The following is a 26855-nucleotide window of genomic DNA, read 5'->3' as shown; positions in this document are numbered from 1 at the left end:
GCCTGCCTTAACTGATGACATTCCACCACAAAAGAAGTGAAAATGGCCGGTCCTTGCCTTAAGCGATGATATTATCTTGTGAAATTCCTCTTCCTGGCTCATCCTGGCTCAAAAAGCCCCCCTACTGAGCACCTTGTAACCCCCACTCCTGCCGCCAGAGAACAACCCCCCTTTGACTGTAGTTTTCCTTTACCTACCCAAATCCTATAAAACGGCCCCACCCTTATTTCCCTTCGCTGACTCTTTTCCGATTCAGCCCGCCTGCGCCCAGGTGAAATAAGCTACCGTGTTGCTCACACGAAGCCTGTTTGGTGGTCTCTTCAATGGACGCGCATGACAATTGCAATGATATTCAAAGATGAACCAGTGACTATAATGATTATGTCTTCTTTCTTTCCTTTTTCCTGGAGTTAGTGATTTTTTTTTTTTTTTTTTTTTTTTTTTTTTTTTGATACAGGGTCTGTCACCCAAGCTAGAAGGCTGGAATGCAGTGGTGCAATTATAGCTCACTGCAGCCTCAAACTGCTGAGCTCAAGTGATCCTCCCAACTCAGCCTCTGGAGTTGCTGAGATTACAGGCATTAGCCACTGCACTGGGCTGCCTTCTTTTTATATACAAATTACTTAGTGCCTGAAATTATTTTATCCCAGTGCTCCAAAAGGCCTGCCATGTGCCCCTCAATTCATCAGTTTTTCTAACTCGCACACTTTTTGTCCATTCATTCCTGCTCTTTCTTCCTGGATGGCTCCCCCATCCAGGGAGCATCTTTTGAACCCCATCTCCAACATGAACTGTTTGCCTACAGAACCTGGTGAATGGCTGTCACCCTGGCCACCAACTGCACTTCTCTCCTCCACTGGATCTCCTAATTTTCTGCATCCACGTCTTACTTGTTCTCAGTTTGCGCCATCCTTTTTCTGAAGAACATATTGTAGTAGCTGTCTAAGAAAAGGTGTTAACAAAAAGAGTCAAACTCTGTAAAATATTTGAAGAAATTTATTCTGAGCCAAATACGAGTGACCATGGCCCATGACACAGCCCTCAGGAGGTCCTGAGAACATGTGTCCAAGGTGGTTGGGGTGCAGCTTGGTTTTATACATTTTAGGGAGGCATGAGACAGCAATCAAATACATTTGAGAAATACATTGGTTTGGTCCAGAAAAGAGACAAGTAGAAGTGGTGCGCCGGGCCGGGGGCAGGGGGGAGGGATGTGGGTGAAGGGGGGGTTCCAGGCTGTGGGTGAATTTAAACATTTTCTGGTTGACAATTGGTTGAGTTTATCTAAAGATCTGGGATAACAGAAAGGAATGTCTGGGTTGTGATAAGAGGTGGTGGAGACCAAAGTTTTACCATGCAGATGAAGCTTTTAGCTAGCAGGCTTCAAAGACAAGAGAGAATAGGTTGTAAAATGTTTTCTCCCTCCTGAGTAGCCGGGTGTGGACCTGTGCGCCTCTGCGCCTAAGAGGGTCGGGGCGCTCGGTCGCGGTCAGAGGTCGTCCTGGGTACCACCCGAGGGGCGCCTCGGGCGCGGAGGGGGCGTGAGCACCTCCCCAGCGCCGCGCCTGCCCACGATGGCGGGGCACGCCCAGGTCTCCGGCTCCTGGGCTGGGTCGCGGCAGGGGCGGAGCGGGTGCGAAGGCGACGCCCCCAGCCCCTAGGCCTCTCCCAGGCGGCTTCCGCTCGCCTCTTCAACGCGCCCGCGGCTACCGAGCTGGAGGAGGCAGCGGGCGCGAGACTGGGAATGCGCAGGGCCCCTGCCTCGCTCTACAAGCCCGGGCCGCGGCCTCCGCCTTCCCCGCCGCCAGCTGGCGCTCGGTTCCCGCCCCCCGAGGCGTGCGGCTGCTCCCACGTGGGGCCGTTGCTGCTCGTACCCTGAGCGCCGCACCGCCATTGTCCCCGCCGCGCCGTCAGCCGCGCCGGGCCGCGGGCGTAACGGAAGGCGCTTCGGCGTCCTGGGGGCTCCGGGCCGCGTGGGCCGAGTCCTGGCCTCCACAAGCCGCATGGCGCGCATAGGGAGCCTCAGTTGATGCCGCCGCGCCGCCCTCCTAGGCTGCGTCCCCAGAAGCCCGGCTCCCCGAGCCCTCCGGCCCGGCTCGGTGCCATGAACCTGAGTGCGTCCCCATGGAGGCGCCCGGGCTGGCCCAGGCGGCGGTGGCGGAGGACACCCCCGACTAGGCGCCCGCGCTCTGCCCCAGCCCCGAGGCGCGGTCGCCGGAGCCGCCTGCCTACCGCCTGCAGGACTTTACACGCTGTTCACCGTGGGTGAGTGAGTGTGCGCGGGGACTCGGCCCATAGGGGTGCGCGGCGCGGCCGGGACGCTGTCGTAGGACAAAGGGCCCCGGGTGCCGGCCTCCTGGGGAGGGCCCTGCCCCGCCGCTCCGGCTCGGGATCCCAGCGCGGGGCTGCCCCTGTGCCCTGGGTCTCCCTGGGGGGCGCTCGGGGAAGTGGAGCGCACCCCCCAGCCCCGGCGAGTACCCCTGACCGACCGGGTGCCTTCCCTGGAACGCCGACGGCTCCTCTCGCAGACCACCCTCCACCCCCAGCACACACAGCACTCTGGGACCTGGGCCGTCCGACGTCACCAGATTTCCTGTGGGTCACCTCGCCTGGGCTACCTCGTGCGCCCTCCCAGGCAGCGGCCCCAGGGACACGGGCGCGGGATCCGAAGATCCCTGCGGGCCTCCCCCAGGCCAGCCTCCCCGAGTGCCCAGCGGCAGGGTCCTCGGCGGGAAATGTACAGATTCCTCCAGGGGCTGCAGGAGCAGCTGGGCTCCGGGGCATAGGTGTTCCGTGGCTTTGTGGGGATGAAGACGGCGGAGTTGGGGACGCATCCTAACATGTCCTGACACCGCCTGTGCTCTTCGTCTTGTGCGTCTGAAATGGGTAATTCTTGTATTGGACGCTTTATCCGTGTCCTTTGTCCTCTGCCTTTGAACTTAATCCCGAATGGGCAGCTTGACAGGTTTCGAGTTCTCGGTGCGCTGGGATCCGGACACGCGCTGGCTTATGGGGCAGCCCTGAGTGGGTCAGAATATCCCAACCGGACATGGGCGCTGGATTTAAACAGTTGTCAGTGGTCAGCCTGTGCCTTCTTAGGGCAGGGCGGTGTTGCTGGAACAGGACTTCTCAGACCCTCTAACTCCTGTTTGTCCTCTCGTTCTGGACAAGAGGAAGCTGGGCTGGGAAGCCCAATGGCTCAGGGTCATAGCTTCTGGCTTAGGAAGACCAGCGGGCATAGCCCAGGAACCTTCAGGCCTGCTGAGGAAGAGGAGACTCTGCTTCCTTCAGTGACCTCTTTGGCACCTAGGCCTTGAGGAAGGGGTTGCGAGGAAACCCTGATTTTGGAAGGATAGTGGGAAGAGTGCCCTCTCTTTTTCTCCTCTCCCTCCCTTCCTCCTTCTATCTCATTCTCTCTGTCTCCCTCTCTGTGTTTCTCTTTTTGTCTTTCCCTCTTTCTGTGTCTCTGTGCATTACTCTCTGTATTAGTCGTTTTTATGCTGCTGACAAAGACATACCCTAGACTTGGAAGAAAAGGAGGTTGAATTTCTTTTTTTTTTTTTTTTTTTTTGAGACGGAATCTTGCTCCTGTCACCCAGGCTGAAGTGCAGTGGCATGATCTAGGCTCACTGCAACCTCCACCTCCCGGGTTCAAGCAATTCTCCTGCCTCAGCCTCCTGAGTAGCTGGGATTACAGGTGCGTGCCCCAACGCCTGGCTAATTTTTGTACTGTTGGTAGAGACGGGGTTTCACCATGTTGGCCAGGCTGGTCTGGAACTCCTGACCTCAGGTGATCCACCCGCCTCATCCTCCCAAAGTGTTGAGATTACAGGCATAAGCCACCATGCTGGGCCAGGAGGTTTAATTTGACTTACAGTTCCACATGGCTGGGTAAGTCCCATAATCATGGCGGAGGGCGAAGGGTACTTCTTACATGGCAGCAGCAAGAGAGAATGAGGAGAAAGTAACAGCGGAAACCCCTGAAAACCCATCAGATCTCGTGAGACTTACTCACTATCATGAGAATAACACGGGAAAGACTGGCCCCTATGATTCAATTACCTCCCCCTGAGTCCCTCCCGCAACACGTGGGTATTCTGGGAGATACAACTCAAGTTGACATTTCGGTGGGGACACAGCCAAACCATATAATTCCACCCCGGCCCCTCCAAATCTCATGTCCTCACATTTCAAAACCAATTGTGCCTTCCCAACAGTCCCGCCAAAGACTTAACTCATTTCAGCATTAACCCAAAAGTCCACAGTCAGACAAGGCAAGTCCCTTCCACCTATGAGCCTGTAAAATCAAAAGCAAGCCAGTTACTTCTTAGATACGATAGGGATACAGGTATTGGGTCAATACAGCTGTTCCAAATGGGAGAAATAGGCCAAAACAAAGGGGTTACAGGGCCCATTCAAGTCCAAAGTCCAGCAGGGCAGTCAGATCTTAAAGCTCCAACATGATCTCCTTTGACTCCAGGTCTCAAATCAGGTGCAAGAGGTGGATTCCTATGGTCTTGGGCAGCTCCGCCCCTGTGGTTTTGCAGGTTACAACCTCCCTCCCAGCTGCTTTCATGGGCTGACATTGAGTGTCTGTTGTGTTTCCAGGCCTAAGGTGCAAGCTGTTGGTGGATCTACTTTTCTGGGATTTGGAAGACAGTGGTCCTCTTCTCACAGCTCTATTAGGCAGTGCCCCAGTAGGGACTCTGTGTGGGGCCTCCGACCCCACATTTTCCTTCTGCACTGCGCTAGCAGAGGTTCTCCATGAGGGCCTCGCCCCGCCACAGACTTTTGCCTGGACATCCAGGCATTTCCATACATCTTCTGAAATCTAGGCAGAGGTTCTCAAACCTCAGTTCTTGACTTCTGTGCATCTGCAGGCTCAACACCACATGGAAGCTGCCCAGACTTGGGGCTTCCACCCTCTGAAGCCACAGCCCGAGCTCTACATTGGCTCCTTTCAGTCACAGATGGAGCAGCTGGGACACAGGGCACCAAGTTCCTAGGCTGCACACAGCGTAGAGACCCTGGGCCTAGCCCACAAAACCACTTTTTCCTCCTGGACCTCTGGGCCTGTGATGGGAGGGGCTGCTGTGAAGGTCTGTGACAGGGCCTGGAGATATTTACCCCATGGTCTTGGGGAGTGACATTAGGCTCTTTGCTACTTATGCAAATTTCTGCAGCTGGCTTGAATTTCTCCCCAGAAAATGGATTTTTCTTTTCTACTGCATCATCAGGCTGCACATTTTCTGAACTTTTATGCTTGTATCCCTTTTAAAACAGAATACTTTCAACAGCACCCAAGGCACATTTTGAATACTTTGCTGCTTAGAAATTTCTTCCGCTAGATATCCTAAGTCATCTCTCTCAAGTTCAAAGTTCCACAAATCTCTAGGGCAGAGGCAAAATGCCGCCAGTCTCTTCGCTAAAACATAACAAGAGTCACCTTTGCTCTAGTTCCCAAGAAGTTGCTCATCTCTATCTGAGACCACCTCAGCCTGGACCTTATTGTCATATCGCTATCAGCGTTTTGGCCAAAGCCGTTCAGTAAGTCTCTAGGAAGTTCCAAACATTTCCACATTTTCCTGCCTTATTCTAAGCCCTCCAAACTGTTCCAACCTCTGCCTATTACCCGTTTCCAAAGTTGCTGCCACATTGTTGGGTATCTTTTCAGCGATGCCCCACTCCCGGTACCAATTAACTGTATTAGTCTGTTTTTACGCTGCTGATACAAAAAAGACTGGGAAGAAAAGGAGGTTTAATTTGACTTACAGTTCCACATGGCTGAGGAAGTCTCGTAATCATGGCAGCGGGTGAAAGGCGCTTCTTACATGGTGACAGCATGAGAGAATGAGGAGAAAGCAAAAGCGGAAACCCCTGATAAACCCATCAGATCTCGTAAGACTTACTATCACCAGAATAGCACATGAAAGACTGGCCACCATGATTCAATTACCTATCCTGGACCCCTCTCACAGCACGAGGGATTCTGGGAGATACAATTCAAGTTGAGATTTCAGTGGGGACATGGCCAAACCATATCATTTTCTGTTTCTCTATTTCTGTCTTTCCTTGTCTCTATTTTTTTTTCTTTTCTTTCTTTATTTTTTTTTTTTGATACGGAGTCTTGCTCTTGTTGCCCAGGCTGGAGTGCAATGCGCGATCTCGGCTCACTGCAACCTCTGCCTCCCGAGTTCAAGCAGTTCTTCCACCTCAGCCTCCTGAGTTGCTGGGATTACAGGCGCCTGCCAGCATGCCCATTTAATTTTTGGACTTTCAGTAGGCTTTCGCCATGTTGTCCAGGCTGGTCTTCAACTCCTGACCTCAGATGATCCGCCTGCCTAGGCCTCCCAAAGTGCTGGGATTACAGGTGTTAGCCACCGTGTCCAGCCTCCCTGGTCTCTATTTCTTCCTGTTTTGTTTTTGAAACGGTGTCTGGCTCTGTTGCCCAGGCTGGAGTGCAGTGGCGTGATCTTGGCTCACTGCATCCTCTGCCTCCCATATTCAAGCAATTCTCATGCAATTCTCCTGCCTCAGCCTCCCAAGTAGCTGGGAATACAGGCGCCTGCCACCAGGCAGCTAATTTTTTTTGTATTTTTACTAGAGACGGGGTTTCACCATATTGGCCAAGCTGGTCTCAAACTTTTGACCTTGTGATCTGTCGACCTCGGCCTCCAAAACTGCTGGGATTTCAGGCGTGAGCCACCGTGCTGGTCCTAAGGTGGTTGCTGATGTGGTGTGGTGGACTCGGTTCCCGCATCAGCCACACACATAGCCTTTTTTTTTTTTTTTTTTTAATTCCATGAGCTCTTTATGCAACTATTTGTGAAAATGCGCCCGCAGCCCAGGCTAAGAACATGGTTAAGCACAATATACTAGTTCACTGCAGGACTTACCACCCTGAGTGGTGATGACTGATTTGTAACCACAATGGCCAGCACAGTGCCTGAATACACACTGAATGTTTGGGATATGTGAAAGCACCCTGTGTACACACAATACATCGTTTCTCAGTAGGTTTACTTCCTGGGCCACACAGCTTTCAGCTGCTGGGGGACTTGGAACTACAGCATGGTCTCCCAAGTCCAGAGGGTGTAGCATAGCACCTGAAGCCACAGGTCCTACATGGCATCTGTAAAATTCCGTGTCATTTCAGTGCTGGGGTTGTAAATAAAATTAGTCTCATCCCAAAACTGCCAAAAGAAGAGAGCTTTTTCCACTAGAAGCGATGCATTAGAGAAGAGAATCGGCCATCTTCACTCCTGAGTTTTTTTGACTTCACTCGTGCTTTTAGCTGCCTGGGGTGGTTGTATCCAGTTGATCATCAAGAGTGGAGAGTTGTCTTACTAAGGTTTAGGAAGACGCGTATGATCCTGCCCAGATGCCACACTCTCTAGAGGTGTGACCTTGGGTAACTCGACCTTCTTGGACTTTGGTCTGGGTCAGAAGGCTGCAAGATGCCATCCCGGGACAGCCATCTGCAGAGCCTCTGCTCTGTGCCGGGCACCGTGCTGCGTTGCTTAGCTTGCCGCAGTGTTTCCGTGCCAGCATTTTGCAGGTGGGAAACAAGCTCAGGGAGGTTGAGTGGCTTTGCCCAAGGTCCCTCAGGTGTGGCTGCTCTCCAGAGCCCTTGTTCTCCCCAGCACACCCTGCTGAATGTGACCACAGCTTTTTGGGTTTGGAATGGAGTCAAAAAATGACATATTTTTCATAAAGTAAAAGCAAACTTAGTCAGGGTTAGGCAGCACGATGGGACTTATTCTGTAGCTAATCTGATGGAGATGATATCAGTTCTACCTCCAATAATGTACCTTTGTAGCACATTCTGCTAATACTTTTTCAGCCCCAGCTGTGTCATGGAGGCCACGAAGGCAAACTGGATGTGTACTTTGCCCCTCAGTAGCTTATGAACTAACAGGAGATAAAACACGACCCAGATACCTTCTAATCAAGGCCAGAAAGCTAAAGATAGTGATGAAGAACTAAATGTAGTTCGCGGAAGGGAGACTGTTTCTGGCTGAGGCGATCAGAAGCAGCTTTGTGGAAGAAGCGGTATCGGAACTAGATTTGAAAGGGTGAGTCTGAGTTGAAAATGCAGAAGAGGAGAGGCAGGTTCTGGGGCAGGTGGTGGGGTGCATTTCAGCAACCACAGCAGAAGGCCCAGTGGCCTGCTGTGGATCAGAAGCACGGACCAGTGTACACACTTGGGTCAGATGGAGGCCCGTGTCTCTCCCCATCCTCCCTCTTCCCACCCCCTAGAAATGTCCAGTTCCATCCAACATGCCTGCCCCTTTTCATGCATCCATGCATTTACATGTTTTTCTTTATACTCAGAATGCCCTACCTGGCAACAATTCCCAGCCTTCAAAATGCCTCTCAGAGATCACTGCTTCTGGGCAGCGCACCACCTCTGGGCCACTCTGCCTCTTTATTGCACCTGTGGTACCATGATGACATTTTTCCTGGCTGCCTCACCTGTCTGCATTCCATAGGGAACCTTGTCTGCCTTCAGAATCAGTGGAGCTTTTGAAAGGCAGATGGGGTCTCCGCCCCGGGAGATCTGATTCAGCAGGTCTTCGAGGACTAAGGCATGGCAGGGAAACTTCCCACCATCTCAAGGGTGAGGCTAGGTCTTGGCTGGTGTATACGTATTTATCCAGAAATATGTAGTAAACGTTCGCTGAATGAAATAAACACACAAGCAAGCACAAAGCATAATACCCACAGGGTAAGCCAGTCAGGATAGAGGATGAATATTAGGCCAGCTTTGCTGCTGTGGTTATCCTAAAACAATAGGGTTTAGGTTGTCTGTCTGTGTGTATACATATTTTGTTGTTGTTTTGGGGTTTTGTTGAGACGAAGTCTTGCTTTCTCACCCAGGCCGAACTGATCACAGCTCATGGCAGCGTCGAACTCCCAGGCACAAACGATCCTCCGGCCTTAGCCTCCAGAGTACCTGGGGCTACAGTCATGCACCATTATGCCTGACTAATTTTTAAATGTTTTGTGGAGACAGGGTCTCGCTATGTTTCCCAGGCTGCCCTGAACTCCTGGCCACAAGCAATCCTCCCGTCTCAGCATCCCAAAGCACTGGGATTACAGGTGTGATCTACTGTCTCTGGCCCATAGAGAAATATTTTATGTTACTGGTAGTAAAATGAAAATGAAACAGTGTGACTGGTAGATGAAACAGATACAGTTTTTTTGTTTTGTTTTTGAGACAAGTCTTACTCTGAGGCCCAGGCTGGAGTACAGTGGCGGGACCTCAACTCACTGCAACTTCCACCTCCCAGGTTCAAGTGATTCTCCTGCCTCAGCCTCCTGAGTTGCTGGGGTTACAGGTGAGCACTGCCACACCCAGCTAATTTGTATGAGTGTGTATGTTTTGTTTTGTTTTTTTAGTAGAGATGGGGTTTCACCATGTTATCCAGGCTGGTCTCGAACTCTTGACCTCAAATGATCCACCCACCTCGGCCTCCCAAAGTGCTGGGATCACAGGCGTGAGCCACCATGTCCGTCCTCCCCCTGTCTCTATTTCTTCTGTCTATATGTCTCTCCCTCTTTCTCTCTTTGGATCTCTCTCCGTATCTCTATTTCTCTCTCTCTGTTCCTCTTTCTCTGTCTCTCCTCCCTTCCTCCTTCTATTTTGAAGTCTCTCCCTTCCTGTCTCTGTCTCTTCATCTCTCTCTCCTTACCCACTCCCTTCTCTCTCTCTTCCTTCTTCTCTTCATCCCCCCTGGAAAACTGTCCTGGGCTAATCATATCACAAACCCTACCCCTTGGAACCTTCCAGAAGGACTCTGGATGAAGAGACACTGCTTGGTTCATTTTCCTCTGTGAAGAATGGCTTTAAATCCCTACCATTCATAGTTGTACCTTTTCATTTTGTTTGCTCGCTGGTTTTTTTTTCCCCCCCTTTCTATTATTATTTTTTAATAGGGTTGGGTCTTGCTGTGTTGCCCAGGCTGGTCTCAAACTCCTGGCCCCAAGCAATCCTACTACATCGACCTCTCAAAGTGCTGGGATTGCAGGTGTGAGCCACTGTGCTTGGCCCCAAAGCTGACTTTTCTTAAAATAGCTAATCTGGCAGGCAAAACTGACTTAAACACTTTACTCCTTGTCCATCTTCCTCACATGTTTCAGCAAAATGTCTCTTTCATTTTGTCTCTTTGCCGGCCTCCCAAAGTGCTGGGATTGCAGGCGTGAGCCACCATGCTTGGCCCCAAAACTGACTTTTCTTAAAATACATTATCTGAGGGGCAGATCTGACCTAAACACTTTACCCCTTGTCTTCTGCATCTGTTTAAGCAAAATGGTCTCTTTTCCACTGCTCATCAATTGCTGGGGTCTTTCCTGCAGCATTAAAATTAAAAAGACTCCTTTTTTAGAGGAAGACTGTCAGGTTCAGGGTCAGGTTGAGGTCAGAGGGGAGTGGGTGGATAGCTGAAGGAACACTCAGGGCCGTTGGCAGATGAAGTATATTTTATTCAGCAGCTCTCTTACACTAGCTTTCTCATCAGCAGCTCTCTCACACTGTCTGTGTCTGTCTTGGCTGTCTGCTTCAGCTCTATGGCTTCTGTCGTTCCACGCACAGCTGCATGGCTGAGTTTCCCTACAGGGTCAGCCGCATGACTCTTTCTGTGGGCACAAGCTGTGCTGTGTTCTGGCTCCCCCATGTCCCTCTGCAAGGTGGGCAGTTCTGGCTGTATCTCTCTCTTTCTCTGGGTGTGCCTCCATATGCCCAGTGTCAGCAGGACAGTCATACCTTTTGCAAACAATAGTGGCTCTGAGCCAGGTGATGAGCCTTCCCATGTTATGGCTACATAGCTGTGATTATATAACAAGTGGAGTTATGCACTTGCACACCAAACTCGCCGAGTCATGCAGGATGTTTACCTTGCCCTATCCTTGACCAAAGCACATCTGTGTACCTTACACTCTGTCTTCTGCATCTGTTTCTGCAAAATGTCTCTTTCTTTTATCTTTTTTTCTGCTGATCATTATTGCTGGAGTCTTTCCTGCATTAAAATGTAAAAGACACACCTTTTTCAGAGGAAGACACTGTTGTGGACACTTTTCATGGAGAAATGTAGTATTTGTGGACTTTTTTGGCTCTTTGCCAATTAAAGCTTTAAAGCAGAGTGATACATGAAATCACTGAGCCCATGACCATTTTACAGAGGCATTTTTGCAAGCCCTATGGGGTTCAAGTCCCGGTGAACAGCCCACCACAGGTCAGACTTGGACATGAGGACTGCTCCCAACAGGAAGAGGTCAGATACAGCACAGATACTCTTTTAGTATAAATATGGCCCAAATATGGCATGGGACATACACTAAAACAATGCTTCATTGTTTTTCTGCAATTAAATTTTAACTTGACATCTTGATCTCTATTTGCTAAATTTGGCAGACCTGTTAGGGCTGGTCCAAAAGGGGAGAGTGTGAACAGAGAAATGACTTGATCTGCCGGGTTTAAACGCATGACTCTTACCTATTGGAGGCATGCTATGCCAGAGAGTGTGCTAGGCTCTGAATGTTCATTCAGCTGTAAGCAAAATGGAAAGGATGTCTGCACCCCCACCAGTACACTGAGAGGGCTGCACCCCTTTGGCCTGCTCATCCATCCATCCTTGTCCTTTGCACACAGTACGTGTCCCAGACTTCAGGAAACTAGCCCAGCCTCCCAGCACAACACCTAAACTTCTCTCTTCACTGTAATACCTGCCTGCTTTGCTGTGCGGTGAGCTCCATGAGGATAGGGATTAGGTTTCTTTGACTCACAGCTAATTGGGGGCCAGGGCACTGCCAGGCTGAATGGGTATGTCTTGACTGAGTGTCCATTTTTCTTAACCGAGTGTCCTCTAGCCTCGCTCGTGGTAGGTTGACTAGCCTAATATCCTTTATATAAAAACTTGAAATCAGGTAGATTCAGTTTCTGCCGCTTGTGACAGGGAACCCTGATGATACATCAGTCCAAGCAGTTTAGTGGAATAATCAGGGCAGAATGTACAGTGTTAGAAAGCTAGTGGTCCCTTCTTGTGTTCCTGGAGTGGGAGGGCCACAGCAGCATACTATAGTCAGGCCCTCTAAGAGACCAGCATGCCCCTGGGTCATACAGTCTGGGTAGTGGACACGGTGGTGGTTTGTCTTCTCAGCATTTTCTTTGTCTCTCTCTATATATTTTTGCATACAGATACTATGCTTTTACGGTGGGTACTGTCATTGTCCACCCAGCAGCTGTTGCAACCCTTCTACCTTATTCCATATGATTCATTCATGTTGTCAGTTTACAACTGAGAGCAAAATGAATACATTTTCCAATACTGAAAGAAAAGACGAAAAATGAAAGGAGAGATAGCTATAGTTTGTCCACTCAAAACACTCAGGAATCATTTAAAATGACATTTGAAATTATTTAGGCATATGCTTAATGATAGACTACTAAGTGCAAAAAGGAAGACAAAATACACTGTTTCAAGCAAGGCCTCGGATTCCATCAATTTATTAATTTATTCCGGAGTGCTGGGATTACAGGCATGAGCCACTGCTCCCAGCCCAAGGATTCCATGTATATATATTGAAATACACATGGACAGTGAAAGAAAAAAAAAATCAACCAGAAGGAGGTCAAGACCCCCTGCAGCCGTTATTTTTTGGCGATAGGGAATTCGGTGGTTCTTTTGGCCTTTGGTTTTCTGTGTTTTCTGAGCTTGATTTAACCATGCTAAAAGGCTCTTGATACATGAAGTTGCCAGGCCGCAGGATTTTCAGAGTTAAAAACAGCATTGAATTGGAATGTTTGAAAACCTCACTGCAGAGCCAAACCTCCCATGTGCAATTTGCATTTTCCCTGTGAAAAGCGTGCGGTTCCCTGTAGGAAGCCGCCTCCCTTCTCCTTGAAGTCCCCTAGGTGTCAGTTTCTGCATCCACCCAATGGGGATGACAGTGAGGAGGTCAAAAGTCGCAGCTGGGGCCACACGGGAGGCAGCCAGTGGCGTGGGGTCTGTAAGGAGTCAGTCGCGGGCCGGCGCGAACATGCAGCCCTTTTAGACGCTGGGGCAACACTAGGTGGTCGGGTGGTCGGTTAGCTCAGTTGGTGGGCGCGTGGTGCTGATAATGCCATGGTGGTGGGCTTGATCCACGCATCGGCCGTAGTCCCAGTTTTTTGTTTGTTTGTTTCTTGTTTCTTTCCCATGAACTGTTTATGCAACTCTTTTTCAAAATGTGCTTTTCAGGTTCTGTAAGCCCCGTGAAGGCAGGAGCGACTTGCGGAATTTCTTGGACTCTATAGGTTGTCGAGGGCAGCCTGGCAGGGAAGAGTGGGAGGCACCCGGCCAGCGCTGGGACGATGGCTCCTCACCAGAGTCCCCGCAGCTCCAGGAAAGCAGCAGGCAGCCAGAGGCGTGCGGGCTTGGCAAGGAATCGCTCGTGGACGGGCGTGAACGTGGAGCCCTTTTATAAGCTCCAACGGCACCGTGGCGTCAGGTGGTCGGTTAGCTCAGTTGGTAAGAGCGTGGTGCTGATAACGCCAAAGTCGTGGGCTCGATTCCCGCACCGGCCATAATTTTAGCATTTTTTTCTCGCCACCCCGCAAGGAACTCTTTATATAACTGTGAAAAATACGCGTTTCAAGTACTGTGAGCGGCATGCAGGTGGGAGCGAATTGCGGGATCTCTCCGTCTCCGGCCAGGGGTTGTCGAGGGCAGCCTGGCAGGGAAGAGCGGGAGGAACCCGGTCAGCGCTGGGGTGGTGGCTCCTCACCAGAGTCCCCAACTCGGGGAAAGCTGGAGGCAGCCAGCTGCGCGCTGGCTTCACAAGGAATCGCTCGTGGACGGGCGCGAACGTGGAGCCCTCTTATATGCTCCAGCGGAATTATGGCGTCAGGAGGTCGGTTAGCTCAGTTGGTAAGAGCGTGGTGCTGATAACGCCAAGGTCGTGGGCTCGATTCCCGCACCGGCCATGGTCTTACGTTTTTCCCCCCGCTGCCACCCCGCAAGGAACTCTTTATATAACTGTTTGTGGAAAATACGCCTTTCAAGTATTGTGAGCGGCGTGCAGGTGGGAGCGAATTGCGGGATCTCTCCGTCTCCGCCCATTGGTTGTCCAGGGCAGCCTGGCAGGGAAGAGCAGGAGGAACCCGGTCAGGGCTGGGGCAGTGGCTCCTCACCAGAGTCCTCAACTCGGGGAAAGCGGGAGGCAGCCAGCTGCGCGCTGGCTTCACAAGGAATCGCTCGTGGAGGGGCGCGAACGTGGAGCCTTTTTATACGCTCCAGCGGCACTGTGGCGTCAGGAGGTCGGTTAGCTCAGTTGGTAAGAGCGTGGTGCTGATAACGCCAAGGTCGCGGGCTCGATTCCCGCACCGGCCATAGTCTTATCTTAGCCTTTTTTTTCTGCCGCCACCCCACAAGGAACTCTTTATACAACCGTTTGTGAAAAATGCCCATTCAGGTACTGTGAGCAGCGTCCGGGTAGGAGCGAATTGCGGGATCTCTTGGACTCCCCGCCCAGAGGTTGTGGAGGGCAGACTACTGGGGAGATCGGGAGGTACCGGGCATGCGCTGGGGCGGTCCCCCCCCCCCCACCCGAGTCCCTGCACCATCCGCCACCTGCAGGGCACTCAGGACATCCAAAGCCATCCATATCTCTGGCCCTCAGTCCCCACCCGCTGCCATCCCCGCGGTTCCTGAGGCTGTGGAATCGCCCAGTGAAGACAGGTGCTCCCATATGTCACCGTGTTCCCTTGGTCGCCTTGCGGGGAAGTCTTAGGATTGTAAATCCAGGTCTGGAATGAATGCATTCCACAGATGGTATCTAAGGCTGCGGCATGTCCAGCACCGTTCTAGGTGAGGAGCAAAACGGTAAGTGAGACACAAATCCCAAGCCACGTGGAGAAAGTGACCAGCCAGTAGATGACTGCCATATTTTTAGAGAGGCGTTGTGGTTGTGGAAGCCTCTGGAAACCTTCTCTTGCTCTTTTTTTTTTCCCCCTCGTTTCTTTTCAGAGACATCTTAGGCTTCACATTTTTTCCTGTTGGTTCTGCATTTTGCAGCCAGAGCAAGTGGATGAATTTCCCACTGGTGGTTCAAGTTTCCAGGATGTTCAGGTGTGCTCAGTTGAACAAAGCCAGTTGTGTAGGGTCAGTGCCGTTTTCTGTCAGGATCCAGCGGGGGCTCCACCTGTTTTTGAAAATTCTCCAGTGGAAACATCTACCAGCTCTGACCTAAATCAGTAGCTGCTCAAAATCTACAGACTACTGGCTTAAAACCTTGGTAAGTGCCAGGGTGTAGTAAAAGTTCTCAACAAATGCCAGCTGATGGCGCTGCTGTTATTATAAGCAAAGTTAGGAGAGCCTGGGTAGGCTGACAACTAAAATAGAAGCCTGTACACAAGTTGGATGTCACATCTTGTAATAGTCGTGCCGGGTTAGATGAAGGGACAGAGCACGGAGGAGTCGGTGGAGGTTGCTGCCCTCAAGTTTCCTGAACTTGAAGGGGTTTAGAATGTGCCACGGTGGCATGAAAATTATTTTGAGCAGAAGGCATTTGAATTGCTGAAATTTCTTACCTGCTGAAAAGCAGAGCTTCCAAAAGATCTCAAAAGAACTCAGTTGTCATAAATCCCTTCTTGGGAAGCAGCTAGGAAAGATTGACTCGGGCCAGGTGCAGTGGTTCATGCCTGTAATGCCAGCACTTTGGGAGGCCCAGGCAAGCGGATCATCTGAGCCCAGGAGTTGGGAGACCAGCCCAGGCAACATGGTGAGATCCTCTCTCTACTAAAAAAAAAAAACACAAAATTAGCTGGGCATGGAGCACATGCATGTAGTCCAAGCTATTCCAGGGGCTGAGGTGGGAGGATCACCTGAGCCTGGAGGATCAAGGTTGTAGTGAGCTGAGATCGCGCCACTGCACTCCAGCCTGGACAACAGAGTGAGACCCTGTCTCAAAAAATAAATAAATAAATAAAAATGCTGTAAGATACCCGTAATAGGAAATTCATGATTAAAAAATAGCAGGGAGCATCGTGAATTCAATATATTGATGACGACGATGATGATGATGTTCTACAACTTTCTCTGACACCAGCCTGGCCCCCCAGCCTTTCCTGGCTTCATGGTACTCATCATACTGTGCTTCAAATGCCAGTTTCGCCACCTAGACCTGTGTACCCCACAGGGCAGGAATGGCAACTCACCCACCAGGTGCTTAATATGTGTTTGTTGACCATTGGACCTCCTACCCTTCCTGGGGAGAGGAACTGGGACATGTGTACACACCTGCAGCTACAAGACTCGATGGGGAGGGTGCCCAGAGCCTGGACCCTGTAAGACAGGCGATCATTCTGACTAAGATGGGGCAGTGGAGCTGGATGGTTAGGACGCACATGTGGAGAGGGTGGGTTCATTCATTCGTTCACTCATTCATTTATTGGTTTCTATGCATCCGTCCATCTTTCATGCCTTGAGCGTGCGTTCTGGGCAGGGCCTGTGCTGGGCACCGAATGAGTAACATATCATGTCTCTCTTCAAGGTACACGCAGTCTGGGTGGGTGAGGAGAGAGACAGTAGGGTGACATGGGAATAATGTGGGGAGTTGGGAAGCACTCTTCTTAAAAATTCAAACTTTGCACCCCCTCTCAGGACTCCGCATGTCCAGACAGGATCCTCCGCTGATTGGGATGCATGATGACATCAGAGCACGTGGATAATGTGATAACTTTAGGGCCAGGGACTTTGGGACCTCAAAGACCTCCGCCTGGGAGATCCGGGACAGCTTCCAGAGGTGACATCTGAGTGTTAAACACATCCGTGACAGGCAATGAGAAAATAAGGTGAGTCCGCTATGCTGATCAACTCTAGGCGCCGCGGTGGCTGTCAGCGATGGCAGGGCTGGCTCCCGGACCTTCCCGGCCGGGCACGGTCGCCTTCCAAGGTGTCTTGGCCTGCGGGCACTCCTAGCCCGCCGCTTTACCAGGTGAGGTATGTTGGAAGTGTCATCGCCCAGTGACGCAGGTTCGAGTCCCCGCCTTGTTCGCCATGGCGGATGCGGCGGCCAGCCTTCTCCGGGCCCGGGCAGCGTCGCATATGTGGCCCCGCTGGGCCCTGAGCAGCTGCGGCGGGTCCCGAAGCAGGTGATGAAGGCGCAGCTGCTGACGCCTCGGCCCAGCAGGCTAACTTCCAACGGGACACTGGCGCCGAGCCCCCATGCCGCACCTGCTGCCGCCCCAGCAAAGGCTCCGGGAGGGACATGGGGAAACTGAGGCCCAGAGGGGGCTGAGGCCATGCGGCGGGGTTAGCTGCTTAGCTGGGGAGGCCAGTATCCGGACCCGGTCACGATTCAGGGCTTCCCGAAGCTGAGTTCCTTAGGGACGGCGTTCAGTCCCCACCTGCCACCACCCTGGCGTTTTCACTGCAGGAGCCTCACTTGATGAGCCGATGCTCACGCTGGGCCCTCTGCCTGGGACGCCATCGTGTCCTCTCTGCCTCCACAGCCCTGCCCGGGGCCACTCTGTGTTGCCTGGCTCTTCTTAAACGCCTTTGACCACTCGTTCAGCCTTTGTGGAGTGCTCAGAGACGGGGTATCCGGCACTCCCACCTAAATGCAGGAGGTGCAGCCTTCAACACACTGGAAGAACCTACATCAGGTAGGTTCTGGGTGTGACGGGGCCGCTTTAGAGTCAGTGGTCCCTTAGGCCAGACACCGCAGCTGAGACCTGAATGAATTCAAAGGAACCAACGGAGCTTTTCAGGTCTAAGGCGCACAGCAAGTGCCACGGCCCAGCATTTTCTTCTCTTCATTGCTGCTTCTCAGCATTTTCTATCTCTGTCTGTCTCTGTCTCTCTCTGTCTCTCTCTCCTCTCTCTCTCTCTCTGTCTGTCTCTCATTTTCGCATACAGATACTATCGTTGTCAACCCAGAGTCTGTTTCAACTCTTCTACCATGTACCATGTGATTTATTCATGTGCTCACTTAACAAGCAACAGCAAATGAATAGTTTTCCGACACTTAAAAATAAATAAGTAAAAGAAAAAAGGAGAGATAGCTATAGTTTGTCCACTCAAAACACCCAGGAATCATTTAAAATGACATTTGCAATTATTTAGGCATATGCTTAATGATAGACTATTAAAAGCAAAAAGAAAGACAAAATACACTGTTTCAAGCAAGACTTTGGGTTCCTTTTATTAATTTATCCCAGAGTGCTGGGATTACAGGCATGAGCCACCGCTTCCGGCCCAAGGATTCCATGTATATATATTGAAATACACGTGGACAGTGAAAGAAAAAACAATCGACAAGAAGGAAGTCAAGACCCCTGCAGCCATTATTTTTTGGGCGATAGGGAATTCGGTGGTTCTTTTGGCCTTTGGTTTTCTGTGTTTTCTGAGCTTGATTTAACCATGCTAAAAGGCTCTTGATACATGAAGTTGCCAGGCCGCAGGATTTTCAGAGTTAAAAACAGCATTGAATTGGAATGTTTGAAAACCTCACTGCAGAGCCAAACCTCCCATGTGCAATTTGCATTTTCCCTGTGAAAGCGTGCGGTTCCCTGTAGGAAGCCGCCTCCCTTCTCCTTGAAGTCCCCTAGGTGTCAGTTTCTGCATCCACCCAATGGGGATGACAGTGAGGAGGTCAAAAGTCGCAGCTGGGGCCACACGGGAGGCAGCCAGTGGCGTGGGGTCTGTAAGGAGTCAGTCGCGGGCCGGCGCGAACATGCAGCCCTTTTAGACGCTGGGGCAACACTAGGTGGTCAGGTGGTCGGGTGGTCGGTTAGCTCAGTTGGTGGGCGCTAGGTGCTGATAATGCCATGGTGGTGGGCTTGATCCACGCATCGGCCGTAGTCCCAGGTTTTTGTTTGTTTGTTTCTTGTTTATTTCCCATGAACTGTTTATGCAACTTTTTTTCAAAGTGTGCCTTTCAGGTTCTGTAAGCCCCATGCGGACAGGAGCGACTTGTGGAATCTCTTGGACTCGGCCCAGAGGTTGTCAAGGGCAACCTGGCAGGGAAGAGCAGGAGGGACCAGGCCAGTGCTGGGGCGTTGGGTCCTCACCAGAGTCCCCGCAGCTCCAGGAAAGCGGGAGGCAGCCAGAGGCGCGCGGGCTTGGCAAGGAATCGCTCGTGGACGGACGCGAATGTGGAGCCCTTTTATAAGCTCCAGCGGCATTGCCTGGTCAGGTGGTCTGTTAGCTCAGTTGGTAAGAGTGTGGTGCTGATAACGCCAAGGTCGTGGGCTCGATTCCCGCACCGGCCACAATTTTAGCTTTTTTTTTCCCACCGCCACCCCACAGGGTACTCTTTATATAACTGTTTGTGGAAAATACACCTTTCAAGTATTGTGAGCTGCGTGGGGGTGGGAGCGAACTGCGGGATCTCTTGGTCTCCACCCAGAGGTTGTCGAGGGCAGCCTGGCAGGGAAGAGCAGGAGGAACCCGGTCAGCACTGGGGTGGTGGCTCCTCACCAGAGTCCCCAACTCGGGGAAAGTGAGAGGCAGCCAACTGCACGCAGGTTTGGTAGGGAATCGCTTGGGGACGGGCGCGAACGTAGAGCCTTTTTATATGCTCCGGTAGGGGTATGGCATCAGCTGTCGGTTAGCTCAGTTGGTAAGAGCGTGGTGCTGATAACGCCAAGGTCGTGGGCTCGATTCCCCCACCGGCCATGGTCTCAGGTTGTTTTTTTTTTTTCCGCCGCCACCCCGCAAGGAACTCTTTACACAACTGTTTCTGAAAAATGCGCCTTTCAAGTACTGTGAGCCGCTTGCAGGTGGGAGCGAATTGAGGGATCTCTCGGTCTCGGCCCAGAGGTTGTTTAGGGCACCCTGGCAGGGAAGAGTGGGAGGAACCCGGCCAGCGCTAGGGCGGTGGCTCCTCACCAGTGTCTCCGCAACTTGGGGAAAGTGGGAGGCAGCCAGCTGCGCGCGGGCTTGGCAAGGAATGACTCGTGGACGGGCGCGAACATGGAGCCCTTTTATACGCTCCAGCGGCAGTGTTGGGTCGGGCAGTCGGTTAGCTCAGTTGGTAACACCGTGGTGCTGATAACACCAAGGTCGCGGGCTCAATTGCTGCATCCACTACGGTTTTAGCTTTTTTTTTCACCGCCACCCCACAAGGAACTCTATACAACTGTTTCTGAAAAATGCCCCTTTCAGATACTGTGAGTAGCGTCCGGGTAGGAACGAATTGCAGGATCTCTTGAACCTCTCTGGACCCGCCAGCCTTCTCTGGGCCAGGGCAGCATCGCACATGTGACCCCGCTGGGCCCTGAGCAGCTGCGGCGGGTCCTGAAGCAGGTGACGAAGGCGCAGCTGCTGCCTCCGAGGCCCAGTAGGTTGCCCTCCAGCGGGACCCTGGCGCTGAGGCCCCTCGCCCACCGCGCCTGCTGCTGTCCCAGGTGAGGCTCCGGGAGGGACATGGGGAAACTGAGGCCCGGAGGGGGCTGAGGTCCCGCGGCGGGGTTAGCTGCTTGGCCGGGGAGGCCAGTATCTGGACCCAGTCAAGACTTAGGGTGTCCCGAAGCTGAGTTCCTTAGGGACGGCGTTCAGCCCCCACCTGCCACCACCCTGGCGTTTTCACTGCAGGAGCCTCACTTGATGAGCCGATGCTCACGCTGGGCCCTCTGCCTGGGACGCCGTCGTGTCCTCTCTGCCTCCACAGCCCTGCCCAGGGCTCCTCTGTGCTGCCTGGCTCTTCTTACACGCTTTTGACCACTCGTTCAGCCTTTGTGGAGCGCTCAGAGACGGGGTATCCGGCACTCCCACCTAAATGCAGGAGGTGCAGCCTTCAACACACTCGAAGAACGAACATCAGGCAGGTTCTGCGTGTGACGGGGCCACTTTAGAATGGGCGGTCCCTTAGGCCAGACACCGCAGCTGAGACCTGAATGAATTCAAAGGAACCAACTGAGCTTTTCAGGGCTGAGGCACAGCGAGTGCCACAGCCCAGCATTTTTTTTTTCATTGCTGCTTCTCAGCATTTTCTTATCTGTCTCTCTATTTTTGCATACAGATAGTATGCTTTTGGGGTGGGTATTCTCGTTGTCCACCCAGCAGTTCTACAAGGCGCCTGTACAATTCCATCTCATTTCAGTACTGAGGTTGTAAATAAAATTAGTCTCATCCCAAAACTGCCAAAAGAAGAGAGCTTTTTCCACTAGAAGCGATGCATTAGAGAAGAGAATCGGCCATCTTCACTCCTGAGTTTTTTTGACTTCACTCGTGCTTTTAGCTGCCTGGGGTGGTCGTATCCAGTTGATCATCAAGAGTGGAGAGTTGTCTTACTAAGGTTTAGGAAGACGCGTATGATCCTGCCCAGATGCCACACTCTCTAGAGGTGTGACCTTGGGTAACTCGACCTTCTTGGACTTTGGTCTGGGTCAGAAGGCTGCAAGATGCCATCCCGGGACAGCCATCTGCAGAGCCTCTGCTCTGTGCCGGGCACCGTGCTGCGTTGCTTAGCTTGCCGCAGTGTTTCCGTGCCAGCATTTTGCAGGTGGGAAACAAGCTCAGGGAGGTTGAGTGGCTTTGCCCAAGGTCCCTCAGGTGTGGCTGCTCTCCAGAGCCCTTGTTCTCCCCAGCACACCCTGCTGAATGTGACCACAGCTTTTTGGGTTTGGAATGGAGTCAAAAAATGACATATTTTTCATAAAGTAAAAGCAAACTTAGTCAGGGTTAGGCAGCACGATGGGACTTATTCTGTAGCTAATCTGATGGAGATGATATCAGTTCTACCTCCAATAATGTACCTTTGTAGCACATTCTGCTAATACTTTTTCAGCCCCAGCTGTGTCATGGAGGCCACGAAGGCAAACTGGATGTGTACTTTGCCCCTCAGTAGCTTATGAACTAACAGGAGATAAAACACGACCCAGATACCTTCTAATCAAGGCCAGAAAGCTAAAGATAGTGATGAAGAACTAAATGTAGTTCGCGGAAGGGAGACTGTTTCTGGCTGAGGCGATCAGAAGCAGCTTTGTGGAAGAAGCGGTATCGGAACTAGATTTGAAAGGGTGAGTCTGAGTTGAAAATGCAGAAGAGGAGAGGCAGGTTCTGGGGCAGGTGGTGGGGTGCATTTCAGCAACCACAGCAGAAGGCCCAGTGGCCTGCTGTGGATCAGAAGCACGGACCAGTGTACACACTTGGGTCAGATGGAGGCCCGTGTCTCTCCCCATCCTCCCTCTTCCCACCCCCTAGAAATGTCCAGTTCCATCCAACATGCCTGCCCCTTTTCATGCATCCATGCATTTACATGTTTTTCTTTATACTCAGAATGCCCTACCTGGCAACAATTCCCAGCCTTCAAAATGCCTCTCAGAGATCACTGCTTCTGGGCAGCGCACCACCTCTGGGCCACTCTGCCTCTTTATTGCACCTGTGGTACCATGATGACATTTTTCCTGGCTGCCTCACCTGTCTGCATTCCATAGGGAACCTTGTCTGCCTTCAGAATCAGTGGAGCTTTTGAAAGGCAGATGGGGTCTCCGCCCCGGGAGATCTGATTCAGCAGGTCTTCGAGGACTAAGGCATGGCAGGGAAACTTCCCACCATCTCAAGGGTGAGGCTAGGTCTTGGCTGGTGTATACGTATTTATCCAGAAATATGTAGTAAACGTTCGCTGAATGAAATAAACACACAAGCAAGCACAAAGCATAATACCCACAGGGTAAGCCAGTCAGGATAGAGGATGAATATTAGGCCAGCTTTGCTGCTGTGGTTATCCTAAAACAATAGGGTTTAGGTTGTCTGTGTGTATATGTATTTTGTTGTTTTGTAGTTTTGTTGAGACAAAGTCTTGCCTTCTCACCCAGGCTGGACTGATCATACCTCACTACGGCACAGCCTCAAACTCCCAGACTGAAACGATCCTTCCCCCTCAGCCTCCGGAGCAGCTGGGGCTACAGGCATGTACCATGAAGACTAATTTTAAAATGTTTTGTAGGTGGGGCACGGTGGCTGACGCCTGTAATCCCAGCTGTAATCCCAGCACTTTGGGAGGCTGAGGCGCGTGCATCACCTGAGATCAGGAATTTGAGGCCAGTCTGGCCAACATGGTGAAACCCTGTCTCTACTTAAAAATACAAAAGTTAGCCAGTCGTGGTGGCGCATGTCTGCAAGCCTAGCTACCAGCAAGGCCAAGTCAGGAAAATCACTGGAACTCGGGAGGTGGAGGTTTCAGTGAGCCAAGAATTTCGTGCCGCTGCAGTCCAGCCGAGGCAACAGAGTGAGAGTTTGTTTTTTGCGGGTTGTTTTTTTTTTTTTTGGGTTTTGGTTTTTAATGTTTTGTAGGGACAGGGTCTTGCTCTGTTGCCCAGGCTGGCCCTGAACTCCTGGCCTCAAGCAATCCTCCCGCCTCAGCATCCCAAAGCACTGCTATTACAGGTGTGATATGTGTTTGGCCCAGAGAGAGAGATTCTATGTGACTTAGTAAAATCAAACAGACATTATGTACAATCTAGTTGTCATTTGATTCACAAGTAGCCCAGAAATGGGGACTCCCAGGGCTGTGGTGCCAGCTCGGTACACGTGACCTCTGTTATTTGTACTAGTGTATAACAAGAGACAGGCGAGAGACACACTCCAGCCTGATCTCAGCGACGGTCTTTATTCTGTCCTGTTTGACATTTTTATTGACTTTCTACTGTTTTCGGGTCACACCAGAAGGCTGAGTCCAAAGAGAGCCAGTTGGTGGTCCCAAATAAGTGGTTCTCAACCGAGGGCAGTTTTGCCCCACAAAGGACACTTGGCAATATCTTGTCAGGACTTGGGATCACTACTGGCATCTAGTGGGTAGAGGCAGAGATGCTGCTGGGCATCCTCCAGCCACTCATGTCAAAGGATTATGTTCTGAAATGTTGGTTGGGAAATCGTGCTCTGGATGATGAGGTTTGCCTCTTTTTCTCTGTGGAGGAAAATGCTCATTATTTCTGCTCTGTGAGGGCAGGAGCCTTGTTTCTTTTGCTTCCCGACCTTCTCCCCTGAGCTGTATGAGAGCTGTTTCCCTGACACCTGTAGCAGTGTCTCATGCCCATGGTCAGTACTCAATAAATATTTGTGGGATGTTGTTGAAGGTAGCTCTCCCCTTTGGTAGGTGTTTTGCTATTACAGACAGTGCTGCCTGGATCCTCGTAGAACATAACATCTTTATGGCTGAGTTTTTTTTAAATTTTGGAATCCAGGAAGTGGAATTACTGGGTCAAAAAGCACATGTATTTGAAATTTTGTTAGATATATTTGTAAAAAGTTGTTGAAGATATTCAGCCCGGCCAGGCTCGGTGGCTCATGCCTGTAATTCCAACACTTCGGGAGGCTGAGTGGGGCAAATCAGTTGAGGTCAGGAGTTTGAGACCAGCCTGGACAACATAGTGAAACCCCATCTCTACTAAAAATACAAAAATTAGCCAGGCGTAGTAGCATGTGTCTGTAATCCCAGCTACCCAGGAGGCTGCGGAAGGAGAATCACTTGTACCTGGGAGGTGGAGGTTGCAGTGAGCTGAGATCATGCCATTGCACTCCAGCCTGGACAACAGAGGAAGACCCTCTCTCAAAACAAGAAAAGATATTCAGCCCTACTCCTAGATACGTGCCCCTGGAGAAACTGACACATGTCCACACATACATCCATGGAGATTCAGAGCAGACTTTAGAGCAGAAAAAGTCTGTTGGAAAGTACCTGTCCATCAATAGGAGATTGGTGTACTCATACTGCAGAGAAAATCAACCCAAGAGCTACACATGTCAATGAGGATAAAATTCACAAAGCAAAATGGAGTAAAGAAACCTGAAAAAGCCCTATCAAGTTGCAGGAGATATCATTTCTATAAAGTTTTAAAGCATTTCAGAACTGAACTATATATTTTTAGAAATATCTGCATATGCCATGTAAATATTTAAAAAGCGTAAGAATGCTGAACAGCACGTTCAGGACAGGGTGAAGAATCGGGCATGCACGTTGGGCAGGAGGATCCTGGGTAACATTGTTCTTTATGGCTTTCTTGTGGCTTCTAGAATTTCATTAGAAACTTTTTTAAAAACATGGGGCCACATTATGAATTACATCTGATTTTAGAGTACTGAAAACTCCAAGCAAAAACACATGGGTAAAACTGTTAAGAAGGCTTTTATTATCTCTTAATTCATCATGAAACCAACTTAGTGGATTATGACTAACATTTTTTTAAAAGTGATGTAGATTAGGGCCAAGTGCAGTGGCTCACACCTGTAATCCCAGCACTTTGGGAGGCCGAAGCGGGTGGATCACTTGAGGTCAGAAGTTTGACACCAGCCCGTCCAACATGATGAAACCCCTATCTCTACTAAGAATATAAAACTTAGCCAGGCACAGTGGCGGGCACCTGTAATCCCAGCTACTCAGGAGGCAGAGGCAGGAGAATCACTTGAACCTGGGGGCGGAGGTTGCCATGAGCTGAGATCACGCCACTGCACTCCAGTCTGGGCGACTGAGTATGAGACCCTATCTCAAAAAAAAAAAAAAAGAAAAAAAAGTGACGTAGAATAGATACAATCAGCAGGCATTTACATAGGAATGCTAAGTAGTTCCATCAACTTCTCACTTCGTTTATGTATGCAAATATTTATATTCATGTGTACTAGGTCGTAATGTAAAATGTGTCACTGTGGTCTGTTTTTGGTTTTTTGTTTTTGAGACTGAGCTTAGCTCTATCGCCCAGGCTGGAATGCAGTGGCACGATCTCAGCTCACTGCAGCCTCTCCGCCTCCCAGGCTCAAGCAATTATCCTGCCTCAGCCTCCCAAGTAGCTGGGAGTACAGGAATACGCCACCACACCTGGCCAACTTTTGTATTTTTAGTAGAGATGGGGTTTCACCATGTTGGCCAGGCTGGTCTCGAACTCCTGGCCTCAAGTGATCCACCCTCCTCGGCCTCCCAAAGTGTTGGGATAACGGGCGTGAGCCACCATGCCTGGACTTTTTATTTGTTTTCTGAGATGGAGTCTTGCTCTGTCACCCAGGCTGGAGAGCAATGGCGCGATCTTGGCTCACTGCAACCTCCGCCTCGAGGTTCAAGCGATTCTCATGCCTCAGCCTCCAAAGTAGCTGGGATTACAGGCGTGCACCACCACACTTGGCTAATTTTTGTATCCTTAATAGAGAAAGGGTTTCACCACGTTGGCCTCAAACTCCTGACCTCAAGTGATCTGCCCACCTTGGCCTCCCGAAGTGCTGGGATTACAGGCATGAGCCACTGCACCCAGCCTGTATCACTGTGGTTTCTGGTCAGAAAGGTCTGAAAAACACTTAATACAAACACGTTACATAAATTGTATATGTTAAGATGTAATTTAGAAAAAAATGTCAATAATGGATTTACTATGAGAGCAAAATTGCAGACATGTTGATAAGCACAATGCTTCTTTTCCCTTACTTGTCTTTCTGTAGGAAAGCAACTAGACGCCATTTGTGTCAAGGTAACGTCTGGAGAAACAAAAGGTCAGGAACGGCCAACGTCCCTACTGGCCACAATCCAGCCCCAATCTGCAAGACAGCCAGCCGCCCTGGGGGAATTCCCACCTGGTGGGGCTCCACATCACCAGCCTTCAGCTGCTCAGGGTACGGCCCCTCGTGAGAACCGAGCTACAGTCATGTTTCCTAAGTGACCTACATCAGCCTCCTGCTCAGGGGTTTGTATAGAGACCACTGCCAGCCTTCCAGGTGGTCCCTGCAAAGAGAGTCCCAGCCCTCAAGGCTCCAAATGGACAGGGCTCCATGTTGACCCCTTTGTCGGCCTCCAATCGGCCGGCTGTAACATGTTTAATCCAGTTCAGCACATTTATTTATTTCCAACTTGCATATAAAACATACTGAGAAACTAAAACCATCGTTAAAAGT

At 50.9% G+C, this 26855-nt stretch overlaps 5 non-coding genes and 1 pseudogene across 5 annotated transcripts; all 6 read left to right on the top strand.

The window, feature by feature from the left end:
- The first annotated feature begins 358 nt into the window (after window positions 1-358).
- On the top strand, window positions 359-26855 carry LOC141409473 (uncharacterized; annotated as a pseudogene).
- On the top strand, window positions 13488-13561 carry TRNAI-GAU (transfer RNA isoleucine (anticodon GAU)). The gene has a single exon. It is a non-coding gene; the product is annotated as a tRNA-Ile (tRNA).
- On the top strand, window positions 13887-13960 carry TRNAI-GAU (transfer RNA isoleucine (anticodon GAU)). The gene has a single exon. It is a non-coding gene; the product is annotated as a tRNA-Ile (tRNA).
- On the top strand, window positions 14293-14366 carry TRNAI-GAU (transfer RNA isoleucine (anticodon GAU)). The gene has a single exon. It is a non-coding gene; the product is annotated as a tRNA-Ile (tRNA).
- Window positions 19176-19249, top strand: TRNAM-CAU (transfer RNA methionine (anticodon CAU)). The gene has a single exon. It is a non-coding gene; the product is annotated as a tRNA-Ile (tRNA).
- On the top strand, window positions 19582-19655 carry TRNAI-GAU (transfer RNA isoleucine (anticodon GAU)). Its single transcript has one exon. It is a non-coding gene; the product is annotated as a tRNA-Ile (tRNA).

Source organism: Macaca fascicularis, chromosome X, assembly GCF_037993035.2.
Source record: "Macaca fascicularis isolate 582-1 chromosome X, T2T-MFA8v1.1".
NCBI classification, from domain to species: Eukaryota; Metazoa; Chordata; class Mammalia; order Primates; family Cercopithecidae; genus Macaca; species Macaca fascicularis.
Note: the sequence above shows the minus strand (reverse complement) of the source record. Positions and strands in the feature narration are given on the sequence as shown.